Here is a 7,438-nt window from a genome sequence, read left to right on the forward strand (position 1 = left end):
GAACTTCGGGGAGGGATAAATGAAGGAAGGTCGAGAGGTTAGGAAGAGACGACAGGAGCGCACTTGGGGGCCTGTAGGCGCCTCTCCTCCCAGCTCTCATTTCGTCGGCTAAACTAGGTCAAAGGTCACACCGTCTGCACCTGGAGGTGGATCCTAGGTTCCTCCCCCTGGGGTTGGTCGTCCCGATGGGAAGAATTGACAACTAGGCTAAAGGTCATGAGCGAAGGAAACTTACCAGGACGCCCTCCTGGTGCACTCTGAAATGAATTGTGCAAAATCCTGGCCCTGATCCTTATCCCAAAGCTGAGGTGTTTTCTATTGCATTGTTGAAAAGGAATATGAACAAAGTTTTTCTCCTTGTTCCTGACTTGAGTCGCGTCTTTGCAGCCATCCTAGTGCATTCTTAAGAATTTGAAGTCTGATCTGTCACATCATGATTAACATTCAGATGATGCCCAAGTCACCAGATTATTAAATGGAGCCAGGGATTTTTCGACATTGTCTAAAATTAACTGTACGAGCTTATCGTGTTATGGGCGTTACTAGAACGGTCACGGTGACCTGTGAAAATAACATCTCGACTTTCACTTAAAAAAATTAGAATAATGAAGCTGGATGTTTTGTTTCACTTGAAAACAAAATAAGTTATAAAATTCCAAAAAAAGTTCAAGACCTTGAATTCCCTCACAACTGGCTTAATTTTTTTAGTTTATTTAAGTTAATTTGCAGTTATGGAATAAACAAGTATACATGTTGCAAATCCAAGGATATCCTTATTATGTAAATTCAAAGTAGAATTTTGTCATATTTGGCCACCATATGTTAAATAAGTAGAACTTTGTTTAAAGTGCCTGCTACCTGTACATATAATACTACACCAAATGTGCAAAGATGCTATTTTTGTGGAATTTCAAAGTAGTCAGATGTCATCTGCCCTACAGGCTAATTTAATAATAATAATAAGTTGAAGTCATTTTTGGTCCAAGTGCTAACAAAATCCCACCAAAATTACCATTTCTATTTTACTTGGATGCTTAAATAATTGCCATTTTCATAGCCTGGTGTTAGTACTACTGCCAAGGAAGAGATAGACACACCTGTGCTTTCAGTGTGACTTTGATATGGTGGTGGTATGAGTTCATTTGACTTTTGACCTCACTTCTTTACCAGAAATTCAGCCAAGATGCCTAACTGTACAGATCTTTAAAATGAAATGTCAGATTTGTTTCTAGAAAAGAGGAAATCAGACAGCCCAGTTCCAAATATTCACAATAAATTCATTAGCTGTATTAGCAATAGAATTAGAGTTTGGTCTGATACCAAATCATCAGTTTTCAGAAGCAAATGATAATTTCTATACACTAAACTAAAATGCATCATAAAACTTAAAAGAATTTAATACCTTTTAATGAAATGTAAATTAATATTTTTAAAATATTCTAAAATATGCTTTTGAATGGTGCAGTTCTCCTATAATGTCTTTATGTATTTTATATATTTTTTAAGATTTATGATATGCAAAGGATTATCTAAGGTTTTAAAAATTATTCCCAGTACTACAGTTTTTAGTGTGCATTTGCAAGTAGAGAAACTTAGCTTACTTGCTATTGTTTTTTGAGTGATTATCAAAAACAGATTTTCAATGTTTAAAAGGCTTTAGAGTTCAGTCACTCAAATCTCTTCCCCTCCTGCATTCATCATAATCTTTAATTATTGATGCTAAGTTTTTACCCTTCTAAAAAGAACACTTTTACTGGAAAGAATAAAACAAAAATATGTTAATTCTTCAATTGGGTTTTAAAGAATAAAAATTTCTCCATTTAATCAGAAAAGAATGAAAGAAAATAACTTATTTTCACCATAGCTCAGGTTCAGTTACTTCAGAGATTATTTCAAATCCAACTGTAATTTCAGAATTTGATGATGTTGGAAGGATTGAGACTGAGCTTCTCTGGGATCATCAATTTATATTCATCTCCTGTAAACGGGAGTTGTACCTGCCGCAAATATAAGATCATGAAGGATAAGATGTTGTATTAAAATTAATAATTCTTAACTGTTCAGTATGTTCATGAAAGTTTAAATTTTATTATATATTCCACATCCAAACAAAAGTCTTGGTCGGTCTCTGCTATTTATTTGTTATAGTCCATATTTAGAAACGTTCATTTCTAGGTAGATGCTTCATATAAGAGACAAGTTAAAAATTAGGAAAGGCCTTATTATTATTATTGCTCTGTAACCCAGGAATTAGTTTTAGGAAATTAAAGCAGAGATTTGCAGGTTCTTGGGTGAAAGTTGAAATTGTAACTAGAAAGGTCCTTGTCCGGTTAACAAATATATATTAGCAACTTGCTTTGTGTTAAAACATGTACTAGATCCTACATCATAATATTTCCAAGGCAAAGATTGACTATAAAATTTAGAGCTGATGGGGAAGGGAAGATTTAAATAACTTCCTAAAAATTTCGTTGCTATTAATTAATTCAAACACAGAGTAGACAGATTCCAGAGCCTGTGCTTTTAACCACTGACTTTCCATGTTACCCTTTTTTGTTTTTTTTTTAATTAATAAACTTTTTTTTTTTTTTAGCAGTTTTAGGTTTAAAGAAAAACCCGAGCAGAATGTACAGAGTTTCCATATAACTTTCCCCCATTCTCCATTAACATCTTGCATTGGTGTGGTACATTTGTTACAACTGGTGAGCCAATATTGATACATTATTATTAATAATAGTTTACATTAGAGTTCCGTTTTTGTGTTGTACATTCTATAGGTTTTGACAAATGTATAATGACATATGTCTACCATTAATTACATTATCATACAGAATAATCACTGCCCCCCAAATTCTCTATGTTTGATTTATTCTTTTGTATGTGGGTGTGGGGGTGTGGGTGTGTGTGACTTATTCATCCCTTTCTCTCTCTTCCTCAATCCCTGGCAACTACTGATCTTTTTTTTTTTACTATCTCTTTAGTTTTGCCTTTTTCAGAATGTCTTGTAGTTGGAATCGTACAGTATGTAGCCTTTTCAGATTGGCTTCTTTCAATATGCGTTTAGGTTTCCTCCATATCTTTTCATGGCTAATAACTCAGTTCTTCTTAGTAATAATATTTCATTGTATGGATGCACCACAGTCTTTTTATCCATTTACCTTTTGTAGGACATCTAAGTTTTGACAATTATGAATAAAGCTGCGTAAACATTCATGTGAAGTTTTGTTGTTGTTTTTTTAATCCTTGGTATTTTCTGTCTTATTTAAGATACACTCTTGAAATTTTTAGAACTGTATAATACATTATTGTTGGCCATAGATACAATGTTATACAGTAGATTTCTAGAGCTTTTTCATCTTGCTTGACTGTAGGTTTTGGGGTGATTAATTTTCACTTCATTTGGTTGAATGCAAAGTAGTACCATTATTGGATCATATGTTAAGAACATGTTTTGCTTTGTAAGGAAATGGCTATGCCATTTTGCATTCCCACCAGCAGTCAGAGTTTCTGTTACTCCACATCCTTGTCAGCATTTGTTGTTGTCTGTGTTTTGGATTTTAGCCATTCTAATAAGTGTGTAGTGGTATCTCTAATTTGAAGTTCTCTAATAACATAAGATGTTCAGCATCTTTTCATATGCTTATTTTCCATCTGTATATCTATAGGTCTGTGGTTAGATATCTGTTCAGATCTTTTGCTCATTTTTTAATTGACTTTGTTTTCTTCTTGATTTTTATGAGTTCTTTGTATATTTTGGATACCAGCCCTTTATTAGTATCGTGTTTTGCAGATATTTTCTCCTAGTCTATGGCTTTATTTTTTCACTCCTTCTTGTTGGTCTTTTAATGCTTCTCATTTATAAGTCTAGCTTGCCTTTTCACAAAGAAAGATGCTAAGAAAGCAATAACCTATTATATAATACTGTGGGTGAATAGTAACTGAGTATTCTAATGAAGGAGAGTGTAAATAGAACTAATATTCAATCAACAAATATTTATACCTATATGTATAGGCTAATACTGGGATTTAACGTGAACAAGGAAAAGATAGGTACTTTGGAACTATGCTATCTACTGGGAAATTCAGACAACTAAGCAAGACATTTACATTTATATCATTTTTTGGTCATATAGACTTTTTAAATTTTCATCAAATGATTGTATGATTTTTGAGATTTTTACCATACTTAGAAAAACCTTTCCAAATCCAAGATTCTAAAAAAAAAAAAATTACCAGCGTTTTCCCTATAACCTTTTGTGTGTGACTAAATGTTTTTTAATAACAGTTTAAACCATCTAAAGTGTACAGCTCAGCGGTTTTTAGTCTGTTCAGAGTTGTGCAACCATCACCACAACCTGTTTTAGAACATTTTCATTACCCGCAAAAGAAACCCTGTACCCGATAGCAGTCATTCTCTAAGCCCTCAGCCCCAGTAACAGCTAATCTACTTTCTGTCTCCATAAATTAGTCTGTTCTGGATATTTCATATACATGGAGTCATATAATACATGTTTTTTTGTGGATGGCTCCTGTCACTTAGCACAATGTTTTTTAAGGATCATCTATGTTGTAGCGTATATCACTACTTTTTTGTTGTTGTTGCTGAATAATATTCCATTGTACGGATATATCATTTTTCCATTTATCAATTCACTAATGGACATTTGGGTTCTTTTCAACTTTTTGACTGTTATGAATAATAGAGCTATGAACATTTATTTGCACACAGATTTTTATGTGGACATGTTTTTATTTATCTTAGGTATATACCTAAGTGAGTAAGTCACAGAGAAACTGTGTTTAATATTTTGAGGAACTGCTAGACTGTTTTCCAAAGTGGCTGTACCGTTTAACATTCCCATTAGCAGTATATGAGGGTTCCAGTTTCTCCACATGCTTATCATCATTTGTTATTGTCTGCCTTATTGATTTTAGCCATCCTAGTGGATATAAAGTGGTGTCTCATTTTGTTTCTGATTTGTGTTTCCTTGATGGTAATGATGTTGAGCATCTTTTCATGTGCTTACAGGCAGGCCATTGGTATATCTCCTTGGGAGAAATGTCTGCTTAGCTCCTTTGTCTGATTTTAACTGGGTTGTCTTTTTATTATTAAAAATGAATTCTTTATATATGCTAGATACAAGTCCCTTCTCAGATGTATATTTGCAAATATTTTTTCCCATTCCATGGGTTATCTTTTTACTTTCTGGATGGTATCTTTTGAAGCATAAAACGTTTTAATTTTTATGAAGTACAACTTACCCGTTTTTTTGTTGCTTCTGCTTTTGATATCATAGATAAGAAATCATTGTTCCAAGGTCACAAAGATTTACAACCATTTTTTCCAAAAAAAATTATTTTACCTCTTATATTTAGGTCTTTGATCATTTTAGAGTTAAGTTTTTATCACCAAAATCTTTATTTTTTAACTTTTTATTTTGAAATAATTTTAGACTTACAGAGAGTTTCAGAGATAGCACAGATTAACTTCTATATAACTATAGTATAATTATCAAAACTAAGAAAGTAACACTGATGCAATACTGTTAACTAAACTATAGACTTTGTTCAGATTTCCTTTTTCTGTTTCAGGATCCGATCCAGGGCACTACATTGCTTTTAGTTGCCATGTGTCCTTAGTCCAATTCAGTGTGACAGTGCTTCTGTCTTTTCTTGTCTCTCATGACCTTGACACTTTTAGTGTAGACTGGCTAGGCATGTTGTGGAATGTCCCTCAACCTGAGTTTGTTGATTTCTCAGGATTAGACTGAGGTTATAGATTTGGAGGAAGTATACCCCAGAGGTGAAGAGCCCTTCTTGTCACATCATATCAGGGAGTAAGAGGATGATACCAGTATGTCTTGTTGCTGATAAAGTTAAGTTTGATCACTTGATTAAAGTGTCTGGCATATTTCTCCACTGTAAAGTTAACGTTTTTCCCTTTCCATACTATACGTGTTAACAGTCACTAAGTCCAGCCCACACTCAGAAACAGGAGAATCAAATAATTCATGAATATGTCACCATTATCTTTTATATTTTGACTTTGCCTGTTAAAATCATTGACCAAGTGGAATTCATTTTGATATAAGGAGGAAAGTACGCTTTTTTCCAAATGACCATTTCTTCTCTCTTATTTGAAATGGCATCTTTATCATATACCAAATCCTTGTGTTCTTCTATTTCTGAACTCTTTATTCTTTTCCTTTGATTTTTCTATTTCTTCTCCCTTAACATACTTTTAATTATTATAGCTCCAGATACAAGTTTTTATATCTGTCAGGGCTAGTTCCGAGGGAGGAGTTTCTGTCCCTTTTTTATGATGAGAGAGATTATCAAAGAGGAGATACCAGAGAAGGGAGTCAGAAATTGAAGGTAATGGAGGAAGGGAGGATATCAGATCCCTCCTTCCTAGGGAATGTCCCTAGGAAGATGGGAGGGATAAGCCTTCTCATGGAGGTGGACAGATTAATATAAGTGAGGGGAAAAGATATCTGTTCTATTATAACCAGAGAGAATGAACAAAGAATGTACACAAATATGATTACTTTGGAGGTTGTTGCCAAGGAATTGAGAAAGTTCCCATTTAATTGCTTTTATCTTTCTGTGAGGTTTGGTGTGCTAGGGTATCTGCTCTAGGTAAGGAAGGAAGGAGATAGAATTGAAAGTTAAGGACAACAGAGGTTTAATGAACATTCTTGCAGATAAATCATCACACTTCTGTTTATTTCCATAAAATTCTATTTTCTAACTCAAAGAAAACATGGCCATATGGGAGAGTCAACTTAAAAAGAAACTGACCATAAAACCCAGGTTGTCCATATTGTCCCAACATAATCATTAATGCTGCCCCTTATTACTTCCAAAAGTATCCAGTTTGGATGACAGATTATATGGTCATTCTATTTATAGCTTAAGTTTGACATGAGCTAAATTGAATAAATTAGTTTATTAGATACTTTAAACTATAATTTGAAAACATTGCTTTATGAGAAAAAGCTAACTGAATTGTTCATCTAGGAAAGAGTGCAATCTGTTTCTGGCCATATCACAACTAGTGGCTCTATAGCATAGATCTAACTATTCACTGAATGTTTGCAGTTTTGATAGGTCAGAATATAAACAATATATAAGGTTTCACGTGAAGTCATACAATTTCAGGTCAGGAAAGAAGAGTTCATCTAGTGACTCTTTACTTTTTTGGATGAAGAAACAAATCAAGAGAGGTTAAGTGATTTATTTAAGGTCTTAGGGCTAATTAAAAGAAAATTAACCAGAAACCAACTCTGACCCCCATTCCTAGACTTTTAAAAAAATATTTTCCAGTCTACTCTTGTGGAAAACTAATTGAAAAAATAATAATATTGTTCATAATTTTTATGCAGCATATCAGTGCTTTCATGCATTAAAAATTAAGAAAAATTATCTACCTCTGCAT

The 7,438-nt window shown here is 33.4% G+C and overlaps 1 protein-coding gene across 2 annotated transcripts in view; it reads left to right on the plus strand.

The window, feature by feature from the left end:
• Positions 1–7,438, plus strand: part of ETFDH (electron transfer flavoprotein dehydrogenase) — a 31,363-nt gene that overhangs the window by 2,050 nt on the left and 21,875 nt on the right. The window contains exon 1 of one of the 2 annotated variants that reach the window (XM_011363684.2): positions 2,621–2,702. The exons of the other annotated variant lie outside the window; for it this stretch is intronic. The gene's annotated coding sequence lies outside the window, so the exon portion shown is untranslated. Of the gene's footprint in view, positions 1–2,620; positions 2,703–7,438 lie in introns of those variants that run through there. 2 annotated transcript variants of the gene reach the window in all.

Source organism: Pteropus vampyrus, unplaced genomic scaffold (genome assembly GCF_000151845.1).
Source record: "Pteropus vampyrus isolate Shadow unplaced genomic scaffold, Pvam_2.0 Scaffold88, whole genome shotgun sequence".
NCBI classification, from domain to species: Eukaryota; Metazoa; Chordata; class Mammalia; order Chiroptera; family Pteropodidae; genus Pteropus; species Pteropus vampyrus.